This window comes from Ailuropoda melanoleuca, chromosome 11, assembly GCF_002007445.2.
Source record: "Ailuropoda melanoleuca isolate Jingjing chromosome 11, ASM200744v2, whole genome shotgun sequence".
In the NCBI taxonomy this organism is placed as follows: Eukaryota; Metazoa; Chordata; class Mammalia; order Carnivora; family Ursidae; genus Ailuropoda; species Ailuropoda melanoleuca.
In genome coordinates, this window is record NC_048228.1 from 71,692,185 (window position 1) to 71,709,649 (window position 17,465).

At 36.8% G+C, this 17,465-nt stretch overlaps 1 pseudogene; it reads left to right on the forward strand.

The window, feature by feature from the left end:
* The first annotated feature begins 2,610 nt into the window (after positions 1-2,610).
* LOC100467562 lies at positions 2,611-3,681 on the forward strand (annotated as a pseudogene).
* The last annotated feature ends 13,784 nt before the right edge of the window (positions 3,682-17,465 follow it).

Here is a 17,465-nt window from a genome sequence, read left to right on the forward strand (position 1 = left end):
CCCCGGGGTAGTGGCTGGGAACTAGTGCCCGGTGTTTGGACCGCGGCAGCAAATCCTGGTCCCTCGTGGGACAGGCGGCAGCGGCAGCGGTCTCTCGGGTGTGCGGCTGGGGCCGTGCAGGGGACACTTCTCAGGGTCCCTCAGAGCGTGGAGGCCGCCGAGCCAACTCTCTGGCATTTTAGTGGAGTAAAGTCTGTGCTGAGTACCCCTTCTGGCTTCTTCCGAGGTCCAAAAATTTTTGTCTGAGAGCCCTGCTGCAGATGTTAGTGGCTTTGTAGGGAAGTTGCTAGCCATTGGGCTTCTGCTCTGATTACCTGCTAAAGTTGATTCTAACAGATTTTGCCCTTTGGGTGCTATCAGAAGCTTCCAGTTTTCATCTTTCTTCCCATGCTATTCCTTCTCCACCAAGCCATCCACACTTGAAAGTCTGTGCCTTGTATTGTTGAACGGACTGATTGATCTTAACTCTTCGTTTATCAGCCTAAGAACAGGAAAAGCAAGATTGAGGCCGCTGCCATGAAACTCTTGGGTAATAAAGTTAATAGCACTGTTTATACTACCCAGAGCAAAGGCAAGGCGAGCAGAGGAGAGACTTTTTTTTCTTTGTTGAAGTCCCAGAGCACAGAGGCACTCCATTCTTGAGGTGAAGGTTTTAGCAGGAATTATACCCATTTCATTTTGCATGATGACCTATTGACCAAGCCTTTCAGTAACTAGTGAGTTAAGTTACTTAACCTTACTCTTTGCCTCTGACCCCTCATCTGTAAAAAGTGGCCGTTAGTAGGGTTGTGAGATATAATGGGTGTGTGTGTGTGTATATATATATATATATATATATATATATATATATATATGCAGGGCAAAGCAAGAATATCATAAATGTTAGCTATTACTATTTTGTGGGAATAAGTCGTTTCAGTTTGAGCATTGCCTCTGCTTTAAGATGTATATTTATTATTTTAGTTTTCTTTCTTTCCTTCTACACTGACTTTAATTTACTGTTCTTCTGGTTTCCAAGGTGGAAACATAGATCATTGGTTTGAAAACTTTATTCCTCCTAATTCAAGCATTTAAAACTAATATGCCTTCACATACTGTTTTAGCTGAATACAACAAATTTTGATGTGTTTTTATAATTTAGTTCAAAATACTTTAAAACTTTCTTAGTGAGTTCTTCTTTGACCGTGGGTATTTAGGAGTATGTCGCTTGATTTCCATGTATTTGGAGATTTTCCAGACATCCTTCTCTTATTGATTTCTGATATAATTCTGTTTTGAACACAGAATATATTCTTATAGCCCTCTGAAATTTATTGAGATTTGGCCTATCTTGGTGAATGTTCAGCATATGGCGTATCTTGGTGAATGTTACAAGTAAAATTTAAAAGAATATAAATTCTGCAGTTGTTGTATAAATGACAGATTAAATTGGTTGCTCAAAATCTAGTTTATTACTGATTTTTACATTTGTTCTATCAATTACTGAGAAAGAAGTGTTAAAATCACATGCAATTGTGAGTTTGTCTATAAATTTAGTGATGCTAGTTTTTGTTTCATGAATTTTTGAAGATTTGTCATTAGGTGGACATACAAGTAGGATTGTTATGTATTCTTAATGAATTGACACTTTAATCATTATTAAATGTTCTTGTTTATTTCTAGTAATTTTGATTTGAATTTACTTTGATATTAATATAGCTAAACCAGCTGTTTTATTACTAGAGTTTACATGTTCTACCTTTTCCTATCTCTTTATCTCTATATTTGAAACATTTCTTGTAAATGGGGCTCCTGGGTGGCTCAGTTGGTTGAGCAGCAGACGGGGTTTCGGCTCAGGTCATGATCTAGTGGTAGTGAGATTGAGTCCTGAGTTGGGCTCTGCACTCAGTGTGGTGTCTGTTTCAGATTCCCTCTCCATCTCCCTCCAGCTCATGCACTCTCTCTCTAATAAATAAATAAAATCTTTTTAAAAAGCCATTTCTTGTAAATGAGATAAAGATGCATTTTATTTTATCCACCGAAGACTTGCAAAGACCCCTTGAAGATTTCTGGAGCACTTTCTCTGCACAGCTTCCTCCTCACTGGAACTCTGTTCTGCAAATTCTAGCCACTTTGGTCTCCAAACTCCAGACTCCCCAATTAAGCAAAACTATTGGGCCCTGCCTTATCTCCTTTTTCTTATGTCATGGTTCAGAAGTTGCCTGTGGGCGGGGTTCAACTCATTTTCTCCCCTTCTCTCAAGTATCACACTCCTGTGCTGTTGTCCAATATTTTGAAGACAGTTTTTTTGTATCTTTTGTCCAGTTTGGAATCAAGCTACATTGTCATGAGCAAAAGCTAAGACCATAGTATAGGTGACTTATAGGAGCCAAATGCAATGTTGAAACATGATATTTGAAATTAATGATTTATTTCTGAATCTAGGTATCATGAGTTGTATTAACAAACAGTACAGAGATTGCCCACATAGAAATTAACAAAGTGATGTAAACTCTATGATGACTCAAGAAGTATGATCTAACTTGAATACATTACTTACCTTGACTCTTAGCTTGTCGGGAATGGTAACTGGTGTTGGCTCCTGTCGCCTGCACCTGCTATCCTGCCACCATGGGTGAATGCGTCTCCATCCATGTTGGCCAGGCTGGTTTCCAGATTGGCCGGCCTGTTGGGAACTCTGTTGCCTGGAACACTTCCAAACCAATGGCCAGATGCCAACTGACAAGACTACTGGAAGAGGAGATGACTCCTTCAACACCTTCTTCAGTGTTTATAGACCTGGAACCCATAGTCACTGATGAAGTTGACACTGGCACTGACTGCCAGCTTTTCCACCCTGAGCAGCTCATCACAGGCAAGGAAGATGCTGCCAATAACTATGTTTGAGAGCACTACACTATTGGCAAGGAGATCATTGACCTTGTCTTGGACGAAATTTGGAAATTGGCTGACCAGGGCATGGGTCTTCAAGGCTTCTTGGTTTTATACAGTTTTGGAGGGGGAACTGGTTCGAGGTTCACCTCCATGCTGATAGAATTTTTCTGTCGATTATGGCAAGAAGTCCAAGCTGGAGTTCTCCATTTACCCAGCCCCCCAGATTTGCACAGCTGTAGTTGAGCCCTACAACTCCATCCTTACTACCCACACCACCCTGTAACACTCTGATTTTGCCTTCATGGTAGACAATGAGGCCATCTATGACATCTGTCATAGAAACCTTGATACTGACTGCCCAGCCTGCACTAACTTTAACCACCTTATTAGCCAGATTATTTCTTCCATCACTGCTTCCCTCAGATTTGATGGAGCCCTGCATGTGGATCTGACAGCATTCTAGATCAACCTGGTGCCCTACCCCCACATCCATTTCCCTCTGGCCACATATGCTCCTGTCATCTCTGCTGAGAAAGCCTACCATGAACAGCTTTCTATAGCAGACATCACCAGTGTATGCTTTGAGCCAGCCAACCAGATGGTGAAATGCGACCCTCTCCGTAGTAAATTCTGACTTGCTGCCTGTTGTATGGTGGTGATGTGGTTCCCAAAGATGTCAATGCTGCCATTGCCACCATCAAGACAAAGTGTACCATCCAGGTTGTGGACTGGTGTCCCACGGGCTTCAAAGTTGGCATTAATAGACCCACCCAGATGTGTACAATAATGAAACCCAGTTGTCTTTGACATTTTGCCAAGTTTCAATCACTCTAAAACAATCTATTTTACAGATTTGATTTTTTTTGTTATAAAGGTATGTTTTTCAAGATGAAGACAAAACACATTTTATTTAATACTTCATTAGCTTGATTTTAAATATATAGGCATGTGGTATGTAGGCGTCTATGTGTTCTCTTGCCTCAGTCTTGCTAATGTTAGGGGTGGACCTGTGGGAGAAGTGGCACAGCAATCAAATTTAAAAGGTTAGGTATCATATAGATGATTATCCGAGAAAGCTGAATCGAAAGCCAGTTTTGAAAAGGGCAATAAGCAACCATACTTCCACTGTAGATTCTGCAAAAATCCTAGCATATGGAAGGCACAAAGTTACGAAATTTAAATGTTTTCATATTTACCTAAAAGACTTAAAAAGACTTAAAACCACACACTTCTCCATGATAGATTCATTCCTACTCTGAATCCTTTTGAGCCTTTCTATATCTAGTTACGTTGTTTACCGAGAAATTTGATACTCTAATAGTAAATTACTAATAGTGAGCTTCAGGAACTATTTTTCAGGAAAATAATAATAATCTTAATAGTTACATAATCGAGGACCTGATTTGTGCCAGACACTGTGGGAAGAGTTTTAATGTAGATTATTTCTAATTACCATAACCTGATGAAAAGAAGCCTTCCCATTATACTGATGAAAAAAACAGAGGCTCAGGGAAGTTAAATAATTTGCCCAAGACCAAAATGCAAGTCTACATTAGTCTGACTCCACAGTCTATTATTTCCAATATTCTAAGCAACTATTAACATCAGGTGCTAAAATGCTATTACTCAACTTCTCCTTGTATGTAAGAGGATTAATCAAAATTCTGTTATGTTTTTGAGGCCAGTTAAATTCAGACATAATAATAAACATTTTATTTATTTTAAATTGCATAATTTAGGAAGGAGTCTTATAATTTCAGTTATTATAGAATTACTGGTAGACAGTAGAGATACAGTAATGAACAACACAGACACAGACCCTGCCTCCATGGAGTTTACAGGGAAGACAAACATTAAACAGTTAATTACATGACATTTCATTATTATGGTTATAAATGTTGAGGAGACATCACTGACCACTCTGGCTAAAAGTCTTGGTGGGTTGGAAGATAGATGATCAAATATTTACTAATTTAAGGTCAAGAACCAGAATCCCTCGAATCACATGATTTTTGAAATGAAAATACAGGAGTCAATGTCATGCAAATGAGCATTTATAGTTAGAGGCGGTTTAAATAGGATTATAAAGATTAGAGGGAGCTGACAAAGCAAGACCCAGCAGCAGACTAAAAGTAGCCTACTAAACAGATAATCCAATGTGGCTATGTTCTTTCCATCAGTCAAGGTGACAGCAGGTCCCAGGAAAAGAAATCCATTGATAGATGGACTGGGTCAAGCTAACCACATTTCAGAGGGGAAAACAGAACAAGGCAAAATAAAGCACACTCTTACCCTTTTAAGCTTGAGTAAACCAGAAAAATATCCTAGTATGTACATTTTATGTGTGACAGTAACATTCCTACTAACCTTCACTTTCAGCAGAGATGATTTTCCCCTGGTAGTCTTCCAGTCCAGCTCCTTTTCTCCCCAAATCTTAGGGCTCCTTGTAAGTGCTTCCTCCACTCTTGATCACCTGTATTGTCAGCATCTCTTCTTTGGCCTGTCTCCCTCCTGGTTACTGTCTTTAAGGAAAAGGCTTGTGTGCGCTCCCAGACCTTCAAACAGTGCCTAGCGCAGTGTGGTGCCTTAGGAATTACATGTTGAATGAACAAATAAACACTTAAATGAGTTCTATGCCTCTATGAAGTATTAATATTTCACATTGTTAAGTGCTCTACACATAAAATATAGATTTTCATTAAAAAAACAAATGAATTATTTCATTTGGTCATACTTGACTAGAACTATATAATAAATTATTTAGAAAAAAGATATAAATAATGGTTCTACCGCTTTATGTAAGTTAGCTATTTGATAGCTGCACGTACCTGGCTACCAGAAGTCCCACGACAACATATGGAGGAAGGTGAGGCTCAACCATGGGCTGCAGAGCTCCCGTTCAGATGCCGTCCAAGAGCTCAGAGGAAAGGGAAGGACAGTGAGAGCATATTTACTGTGTATACCAAAAGTGTGTGATACACTATAACCTTGCTCCATTTGTCTTCACAAAAACCAAATGAGGTAGGCATTACATTTTCATTTTACAGATAAGGGAATTGAAGCTCAGAAAGATCAAGTCATTTTCTCTAGACTACACAGCTAATGAGCATTATCCCAAGAATCGGTAACATTCAGTCCATCCTTAATTATGGTTTTGGAGGGGGAAAGGTACAAGAAAGAAGTGTGAGAGCCAGTAAAGGAAGGTGCATTTGAGAAAAAACAAATGAGTCATTCCAAAGAGGTAAAGAATTTCATGTGAGTGTGTGTGTGTGTGTGAGAGAGAGAGAGAGAAAGAGAGAGAGAGATGGAGGGACAGAGACAAGGATTTGATGAGCGACAGAAGCAGGAAACTGTTGACCCTTAGCCGGGAAGGCTGAACTAAAGCCTGCATAGTTTGGATGAGGCTCAAATACGTGCTGTTTGCTACATTCCTTGAGGGTCTCACCACTGCCTGCATATCTCACCAACAGTTAATATTGAACTGAATGATAAGCAGCACAGGAATCTTGCAAAAGTAGTTTTAGGAGTGGAAATTCAAAGAAAGTTGAAACTTTTGTCATCTGATACTCCCAGCATGCCCCTTTCCCTTGGATTATTAAGTCAGTAACCACCAGCCTCACAAGGCAAAAATGTGCAGCCCTTTCTGCCCAAGGGTCCTGTCCCTGTACTACTTAAATGAACTTAGTAAGTTGCATGGGAAATGTCTCAAGAATTCTTTCTGGACCACTGCACTCGACGACCTCGCATTAAGATTCACTGGGGCAAGAGCTATTTTATAATCACAAGTTCTATGAAGTTTCATGATGCCAACCGAAGTTAACTTGGCAGGAGGAAGAAATTTTTATTAGAATTATTGCTCCAACTATTTAATTCATTAAATCATTTAAGAAAGTTTCAAATAAGAAATAATCTATGAGAAAATGAATATTCCATGGCTATATATGGGAACAAATTCCCAATCTGTCATCTTGTTTTATTTTTACATGTATTTGTTTTAATTTTATCTTTCACATAAGAGATTGGACTAGAAAAAGATTGCTCTAATTAAACTTAGTCTATTTCCTTTTTTTAAATTTCCTAACCAGAAAAATGTCTTTTCGACTTCTAAAAGAAACCAGGCAAATTTATGATAGCAAACTAATTATTATAAAATAAAGCTTAATTCTGCTATTTGTCTTTTTAAAATTATAATACCAGCCACTTATCAAGTGTTTACTATGCTTCGGGAACTGCAAATTCTTCATATTAAGATAGCTCAGTTTAATCCTCATAACAAACCTGCAAGGTATTATCATGTCTGTTCTATAAAAATTGAAACTGAGGCCAGAAATTTCACTTACCATGCTCCAAATCGTGAGCCAGGGAACAGTGGGTCTGAGATTCAATCTCAGGCCTGTGACTCGGAAACCTCTGCATTTAAATCTAACACAGGGTCACAGAAATAACCTCCCCCCAGAAGTGGGTAGCGATAATTGGCATAAGAGAGGCAGAGTCAAGGTGAAGACTAGATTTAAGAACAAAAGAGTCTTCCGTATTAGACAACAAGTAGCAATTTTCTGAAAACCCTTACTCCCAAGAAGTAATATCTAGCTAAGAATATTAAAAAGGTCCTCAGAGGGTTGAATGATAGATCCAAATCGGATGATTAAGGCAGTTAAAATATTTCAAGGAGCAAATTTCTTAGATATGAAGAGCATACTAATAATGCAAAAAGTAATAGTTAAAAACTATTATTTTTGAGTACTTATGTGCAGGTAATATGCTAAGGGAGTTACAGGTGCATGCAAACAGCAGTGTTTTCCCATATACAGTGCTTTTTGCTGTTGCTGTTAGAGACACATTGCTGAAAGGGGTGACCTGATCTGATTTTTCATGCTTTTACCTTCCAGATAGTAGGGCATGCGGTGCTCTGGAGTCAGATAGGACTTGGTGCAGGGTTGCCAGATTAAAAAAACCGAACACCTAGTTAAATTAGAATTTCCCATGAACATCAAATAATTTTTCAGTGTAAGTTTGTCTCATGCAGTATTTGGGATATACTGTATTTTCATTTGGTAACTCTGGGAAGCGTATCTGGGTGTAAGTCCCAGCTAACTCTGATACAATACTAGCCATTGTTTCCCCGGGAAAATTGCTTCACCTCCAAGTCTTCATTTCCTCCTTTGTAAAATGAAGTAGGTACAGTAACTATGTCACAGGACTGTGAGGGTTTCAAACATTTACATAGCGGGGAAAAAAGTTAAATTCCGCTCTGTCTCGAGAAGTTCTCTTGGTGTGTCTCTTCATTACTTACTATCTCTTATACGGGTGATTTTAACATTTGCTACCATTTCGTGCTTTTTTGAAACTTTTACAAATAATTTAGAGAGATGGGTTTAAGATACCTCCGTGTTATGCAAATCAAGGGGCTAATTTTCCTAAATAGATTACGTAACTCTGCTTAAAGAGACTGGCACTATAACATTTTAGCATAAAACTAAATTGTGACCTAAGTGGCTACCTTGGTTAGTTTTGAGGAAGTTTGTAACAGAGTGGATTTATCAAAAACAGCCATTCTAGCAGTTTCAAGGGTACATGTTTAACTTACAAACGTGTTTAAGTTGCAAAAAAGTAAGTTAAAATAGTATATTTGGTAACATACTACTTGAAAAATTGAAAGAAGTCAACAAATTACAAATGATAGTCATTCACTTAATGTTATAAAGTCAAACAGGTAACCAGATTTTCTGGAAATTATACTGGCAATACAAATTTAAAGTAATAAAAATGGTAATACACTTTAATCTAGTAATCTCATTCCTAAGAAAATAGTAAGTAATCACAGGTATACATAATGATTTAAAATAAGAACATTTCTTTTGAAAAATTTAGACCAGAGGAAAAATGTCCAATGAAGTGGAAATCAATCCATACATTTTGTAACAATGGACTATGATAGAATATGATGCAGTCTTCAAAAGGACGCTTTAGGGACATATTTAGTAATATAAAAATAATAATATAATATTAAATAAACCAGAATGATTTTATATAAAATCTATATATAGGAGAGTATAAGCCAAAATGTTAATATTGATTATGATAAGAATATGAGTAAGGTAAACACGTTTCAGTTTTATTTTCTTCCTTTCTATAATATCCACATTTTATGAAACATGTTTTCTTTTATAATTAGAAATTAAATATTACTTTTAAAATTCTAGAACCCAAAAGCCAACTTTCCAAAAGAAAAGAGTACTCAGTACTCTGCTAATTTTCTCTGTCAGGCCCCGTGGGGTATCTCCCCTTTTGAGAGCCTCAGAGCCCACTGGGTGCTGAGGCCATTGGACTGCAACAGTAAACATTACTGGGTTGTTCAACGGCTAATTAGCCAGCAGGACAAATAGTGCAAGTAAGTACTGGAGAAAGAATGATGTATTTTTGTAGCTGATAGATTGAAATGAAAGCAGTTTTGCTAAATGGAGACAGTATTTATTGCATGCTTTCAGTCATAAGCCAAAATTTTGAAACTATGTAAATTGTCAAATGTTGCACTAAAAATTCTTAGGGAAATTTATTTTTGGGTCATTAGAATAACACTTAGATGCTAACTAGCATATCTTAATGGTTTTTTGCACAGCCAAAGTATGAATTATTCTTTCAGGGGGATTCAGACTCATCCTATTTTATGTCTTGACCAGATATGTTTCACACATGCAATTCTTTCACAAAATACACAATAAACAGATGAATGAATAAATAATTCACTCTGTTTATATTTTAATAGTTTTAATATGATGGCACTCTATTTAGAAATTTAATCATACATTGTAAAAACCTAAACGGTTCTTTCAAGATTATAACCCTGGGTGAATTGATAGTGTAACTTTAATAAAATCCATTGGGCAGTATTACCCTTGGCTAACTTTACTTTCAGTTTTGTTACAAGGTGTAGTTCTGAGCTGTTAACCCCCTTTTATCCCTAACTCTTATACATATTAATAAGCTCGGGGTCAAGCTAAGGATAATGATGATTTGGTTGCTGTTATTTTCATCCATATATAAATCCACAAATCCAATACTGACCCATGAAAATCCTCCTTTGACAACGCCACAGAACTGTTTCTTTCCTTGGGAATGATTAGGAAAACTAGCCATTTGCAAATGTTTAAAGAAAGGAAAAAGATCAGCATATTTATTATTTAAAAAGATTAGGACCTGGATTTTGACAATGTCAAGATTTACACTATATCCCTGTTTATTTTGGATACACCACTGACTTCCATTTCTAGAAGACACAGATAAATTGCTTAAACAACCAAAGGTAAGAACCCAGTAGTAATTACTGTTGTATTTTCACATATGCTTATACCTCTGTTTTGATTTATTGAAGTATCAGCATTTGCTTTGTTTTCTATCTTACATGCTTTCTATTTACAGCCGATGCTGCTTGTATTTTTCACAGATAAGTGAAGATTCTACTAAAATACATTTTTAGTTAATAATAATAATAAATAAAGAGCTGGTAATATGACTCTACTAATCTGAATATCACAACACAGTAAATACTACCTCCTTTTTTGCAAATTTCAAGTTCATTTTTAGAAGTCAGAAATAAGAACTTTGGCAGGTGTGTCTTTCAGCAAAGGAAGTATCATATACTGGGTTTTCTTTCTCTTTAAAATGTTTGAAGATTGCACACCACTAAATTCATATAAATCTTCATAAAAAATTAACTCCTGAAAATATAGAGCTCATCGAGAACTTCTTAAGTGTTAGGTACTTTATAAACATTATTATAGCAACCTGCACACTCCCTTTTAGAGAAAAATAAGTGGTCTAAAGAGATTAAGTGGGTTCCTCAAGGCAAAATATTACTGTTGTGTGACGGAGCCAAAATTGGTATCACATTGCCTTCTTTTAATTCTCCATGATAGGCATGTATATTTTAATTATACTTTTCATTACTGTCATGTTTTATTTTTATAAATTTAAAAACTACTCTTTAGGGGTACCTGGGTGGCTCAGTCAGTTAAGCATCTGCCTTCTGCTATGGTCATGATCCTAGAGTACTGGGATCAAGCCCCTCATCAGGCTCCCTGCTCAGTGGGGAGTCTGCTTCTCCCTCTGCCCCTCAGACCGGTCAAACTCTCTCTCTCTCTCACTCTCTCAAATAAATAAATAAAATCTTTAAAAAAACTTACTCTTTATCATTTTTTATTGTGCCAAGATTACGGGATTATAAATACTTGTCATTTCATTCTATGTTAGAAAGTTAGACATTATTAAACTAAGTTTTTAAGATGTTCCTATCCATAAACACATGTCTTATAATTGGGGTTTTACATTTTGATCTTTTTGTTTATACACCCCTTAATCTGTTCAATTACATTAGTTCCTTCACTTAGCATTCTTTCCATAAACATCTTTCATCATGTCTTTGTTAGGTCAAGCAGGCAGACAAAAGAGGATGGGGGAGGGAGGAGTATCAGAGAGTAACTGTAAATTAAAGACCCAATAGTTATTGACTATACTTTATATGCCATAGAGGATACACCCTCTTTTCTCTACATTGGAATGTTTATAAACCCTGATCACAAAATAATCTCAGTAGGCAAAAATGTATACAAGCTACATTCTCTGCCCACAGTCAAAGTTAGAAATAATAAGTGAAATTTAAATTAAAGACCCTACCCCTTAGAAATGGAAAAAAAAAAAAAAGCAGGGGTAGGGTTGGTGGGGAAGAATTGTCAAATACGTCTTTAAGTGAAGATAGCAAAACAGCAGTTATGGAACTTTCTCTTTTCAGGGAGGTAATGTTTTTAGGCTGTGAAGTTAATATGTGTAAAAAGTTTGGATAAAATAGATTATTTTCTACAAAAACAAATGTCTAAATTTAATATTAGAAGTAAAAATTAAATTGATGAAAAATTACAGGCAAAATTGAAAGAAGGGTCCAAGAACTACTTCCAAAAAATGCCACTTGTAACTTAAGTATTTTTTACTTATTAATTTATTCAACAAATATTTATTTAGTACCTATTGTGTGCCAGGCACTGTCTTATTGTGTCCCCATCAATAGGTCAAAGGAATAAACCCTTATAATGCCAGAACATTTCACCTTGGGTAAGAGTACATGGGAACTGGGCTGCCATATTTTAAGTTTTGGCTGTGCCACTAGCCAAATTTTCCATAGCTGGTGCTATATCATACCCTTAAAGGAGAAATATAATGTACCTCCCCTTCCGCAGACAACCACTGTGTAAAGATTTTGAGCTATGCTATGAATTATGCTAATATAGTCAAAAAAAGTATACAGCCTATGTTCTCTGGACACTCTTTATGCAGGACAAGTGATTGTAATTATACCTAATGGTTCTTAAAAGTACAAATGTTCCAAAGTACAAATCAATTTAGCTTTAATTCATATGGCTTTAGTTGATGAGAAGGTAATTGATAAATTTCAACATCTATTTTTGATAAAATAGGAAATTAGTATTAAAAAACTTTAACATAATAAAGACAATTTATCTGAAATCAATGGGCAAAAACAGGAGAAATTCTAGATACTGAAACAAGACAAAGAGTGCTGATATATTATCTAACATTGTTCTATGATTTTTACTCAACACAATAAGACAGGAGAAAGAAATAAAGTACACAGTTTGTGCAGATAAAATTAGTATTACCTGTGGATAATATAATTGTCTACTCAAAAAACCTCAAGTGATTAATTTAAAACTGTGAAAACTAATAAAAAGTTCAGTAAGATAATAGGCTACAAAAATAAATACATAAATTAATAATTCTCTTATAAGCCAGTAATTACTAGTCAATACAATAAAAATAGATCTTATTTTCAAATAAAAAATTTAAATACGAAGAGTGTATTTAATAGGAAATGTGCATAGCTTAAAGAAAATTATAGATTTACAAAGCAAAATTTTAAAAGCCAACAATAAATGTCATTTGTCATGTGATTTTAATATATTAAGCACGTTGAGTCTCCCCAAATTAATTCATACACCTAATGAAATCTCTTTTTAAAACACATTGTGTTCTAGGGAACATTTCTTTACCTTCTTCACATACTGTTTCCTTTGCCAAGAATGCTGATTTCCTCTACTGCCTGGCAAATTCCCACTCATCCTTCAAGATCCAGTTACATATCCCCTGCTTTGGAAAGCTTTTTGTGAATCTCCCAACTGTACAGAGTTGGCCTATGCACACACGAAATTGTCCTATTAGATTTTTATTACTTACAGGGTCTCTTTATTCACTTCGTTAGGGCTGGAAGCCTGTCTTTTTTTTTTTTTTTTTAGTTTTATTTTATTTCACAGTCCATAGTCTCTCATGTTTCATTCCCCCTTCTGATTACCCCCCTTTTCTTTATCCCTTTCTTCCCCTACCTATCATCCTAGTTCTTATGTTCCATAGATGAGAGAAATCATATGATAATTGTCTTTCTCTGCTTGACTTATTTCACTTAGCATTATCTCCTCCAGTGCCGTCCATGTTGCAGCAAATGTTGAGAATTCGTTCTTTCTGATAGCTGAGTAATATTCCATTGTATATATGGACCACAGCTTCTTAATCCAGTCATCTGTTGAAGGGCATCTCGGCTCCTTCCATGATTTGGCTATTGTGGACAATGCAGCTATGAACATTGGGGTGCATATGGCCCTTCTCTTTACTACGTCTGTATCTTTGGGGTAAACACCCAGTAGTGCAATGGCTGGGTCATAGGGTAGTTCAATTTTTAACTTTTTAAGGGACCTCCACACTGTTTTCCAGAGTGGCTGTACCAACTTGCATTCCCACCAACAATGTAGGAGGGATCCCCTTTCTCCACATCCTCTCCAACAATTGTTGTTTCTTGCCTTGTCTATCTTTGCCATTCTAACTGGCGTAAGGTGGTATCTCAGTGTGGTTTTGATTTGAATTTCCCTGATGGCTAATGATTTTGAACATTTTTTCATGTGTCTGTTAGCCATTTGTATGTCTTCATTGGAAAAGTGTCTGTTCATATCTTCTGCCCATTTTATGATTTGTTTATTTGTTTCTCGTGTATTGAGTTTGAGAAGTTCTTTGTAGATCTTGGATACCAGTCCTTTATCTGTGGTGTCCTTTGCAAATATATTCTCCCATTCCGTGGGCTGTCTCTTAGTTTTTTTGACTGTTTCCTTGGCTGTGCAGAAGCTCTTTATCCTGATAAAGTCCCATAAGTTCATTTTATCTTTTATTTCTCTTGCCTTTGGAGATGTGTCGTGAAAAAGGTTGCTCTGGCCGATGTCATAGAAGTTGTTGCCTATGTTCTCCTCTAGAATTTTGATGGATTCCTGTCTCACATTGAGGTCTTTCATCCATTTGGAGTTTATTTTTGTGTATGGTGTGAGAGAGTGGTCAAGTTTCATTCTTTTGCATGTAGCTGTCCAATTTTCCCAGCACCATTTATTGAAGAGACTGTCTTTTTTCCACCGGATGTTTTTTCCTGCTTTATCAAAGATTAGTTGCCCAAAGAGCCGAGGGTCCATTTCTGGGTTCTCTATTCTGTTCCATTGGTCGATGTGTCTGTTTTTGTGCCAGTACCATGCTGTCTTTGTGATCACAGCTTTGTAGTACAGCTCGAAATCCGGCATTGTGATGCCCCCAGCTTTGTTTTTCCTTTTCAACAGTTCCTTGGAGATTCGGGGCCTTTTCTGGTTCCATACAAATTTAAGGACTATTTGTTCCAGTTCTTTGAAAAATGTCCTCGGTATTTTGATCGGGATAGCATTGAAAGTGTAGATTGCTCTGGGTAGTATGGACATTTTAACTATGTTAATTCTTCCAATCCATGAGCATGGAATATTTTTCCATCTTTTTATGTCTTCCTCAATATCTTTCAAAAAGTGATCTATAGTTTCTAGGNTCTAGCATATAGGTCCTTTACGTCTCTGGTTAAGTTAATTCCAAGGTAACGTATGGTTTTTGGTGTTATTGTAAATGGGATGGATTCCCTAATTTCTCTTTCTTCAGTCTCGTTATTCGTGTATAGAAATGCAACTGATTTCTGGGCATTGATTTTGTATCCTGCCACCTTACTGAATTGTTCTATAACTTCTAATAGTTTGGGAGTGGATTCCTTTGGGTTTTCCATATAGAGTATCATGTCATCTGCAAAGAGAGACAGTTTGACTTCTTCTTTGCCGATTTGGATACCTTTGATCCCTTTTTGTCTTCTGATTGCTGTTGCAAGGACTTCTAGTACTATGTTGAATAATAGTGGCGAGAGTGGATCCTTGTCGTGTTCCTGATCTTAAGGGAAAGGCTTCCAGCTTTTCCCCATTGAGAATAATGCTTGCAGTTGGAAGCCTGTCTTAATCAACAATCCATTCTGTCTGTTCTCTTTCTCCCTTCCCACCTCAGCAAGATACATGGTGCTGCTGTTTACGCAGCACGAGCTCAACCAATGTTGAGAAGCAAAAATAGTAAGTGTGAATTAGACTGTTAACTGCAAATTGTTTTCAAGTCAAAATATCAGTACTCTTAATATGTTCCTTTTGGGTATAAGGTATAAATTTGTAAGAAAAGAAGGAAAGAAATTATCTTAAATGTCAAATACTCATTATGACTGACAAAATCTCCATGTAATCAGAGTCCAGGGGACCTCAAGTGCTGGACTCTAAGTATTTATTTGCCTTTTTATATGTTTATTTACCTTCATGATTTCCATAAAAAGTTTGTATTTGTGTTGTCCCAGGGCATATACAGAGAGAAAGGAAGTTCTCTGTCCTTCAGAGGCTTAGAGAACCTAGGACATTCATGTGCAAACATAGATATATATACAAAGAGGGAAGTGCTTAGGGCCAAAGGAATTATTTAAAATTGTGTGTGTGTGTGTGTGTGTGTGTGTGTGTGTGTGTGTGTGTAGATGGTGAAATTACAATAGATTTTGTGGAAGATGGAACACTATGTTAGACTTTCCCCAAACATCTCTCATCAGTATGCATTTCCTGAGTAATTCCACTGCGAAACAGATGTTGGGGTGAGATATCTTAACATAAGAGGCAAGGAAACTTTCAGTTAATCAGAATTTATTAATTTTGGGAGGGTCAGTTTTTAGAATTCTGTGTAGTTTCTGATTCAAAGGAGAAAGAGGAAAGATAACACATTAAAGCCTCCAACCATGGCAGAAAGTCTTTGTTCTTACCCTTGATCAGTAGAACACACTGATTTTATCTATCTACCTATCTGTCATCTATCATCTATCTATCTTTCTATTTATAGAGAGGGGGGGAGAGAGAGAGAAAGACAAGGGGCAGAGGGAGAGGGAGAGAGAGAATTCCCAAGCTGGATGCAGGGCGGGATCTCACAACCCTGAGATCATGACTGAGCTGAAATCTGGAGTCCTACCCTTAACCGACTGAGCCACCAATGTGCCCTGAATGCATTGACTTTAAAGAAAACTTTCTTCAATGATATAGGGTCTTGCAATTCCCCAACATCATAATATATATGATTTTATATTAGAATCAATTCTTTAAATTTATTTGAAAAACATTTCTAGTCAGTGGGAATGTAGTTGTGAACAAAACAGAAGTTTTGCTCTTATCTGCTTACATTTTCTGGCATTTAAACCACTATGTTATATCACTGTTTTCTTGTAAAATGTTTTGGCTAAAAAAAGAAGTATTTGAAGATGTATTTGGTTATGTAATGGTTTTGTTCTTGGCTTTTGATCAATCAAGGTTTTATTTTATGATGGTTACTTTGTAAATTGTCTGTGGATTGTGAAGGTGGTGATAATGATTATGACAATTATGTCCTCCTTGGTGAAATTGTTTCTCCCTGAGAAAAGATTGTGTTTTTTTCATGAGTTGCTAACAAGTGGCTTAGCGAGCTGACAGGTCCCTGTGTGTGTTAAGGGCGGCTAATAGCAACAACGTTGTGTCATCTCTGTTTTCATTTTCATGGGAATTATGGCTTGTTTTAATCCTATAAAGATAATTATTAAATAGCTGTTCTGACCAATTTGACTTCTCAAACTGATACTTCAAGGGGGAGGGGTTAAAGAAAGATTATTTTCATCCTTTAACTCTTGTCTCAATGAGAAAGTTGAAGGTTGCCTCTCTGAGCTTGGGGATTATATAATAATATCATCAGCTTGCATTTGTATAACCCTTCAATATTGCTTTCTATAAATTTTATTATTTTTACTGGTTTTATATATGGATAGGGTGTTTTCACTAGCTCTCCTTAGACAATCATTACGATGGGCAGGGCAGGCACTGATCTCCACCTCACAGTGGAGGGAACTGAAGCTCAGAAAGATCTCTGCCGAGGTCTCACTGGCAATCTGGTGAAGAGCTGGGGTGGAACCCACATCTTTGCCAAGCAGAAGGCGGCTGTTTGTAGGCGCTGGCTGCCTCTCTGTGGTACAGCCAGCAAAGCCTGTTCTGCGTGCTTACACAACTCCAGGAGCATCATTAAATATGAAGACACAACCTCAGCTCAGCAACTGAACAGGGAGATTGGGCAAGGACTGGAAAACATTATTTTATTTTCTTTGTTTTTAAAGATGTATTTATTTATTTTAGACACACAGAGAGCACACAAGCAGGGGGAGGGGC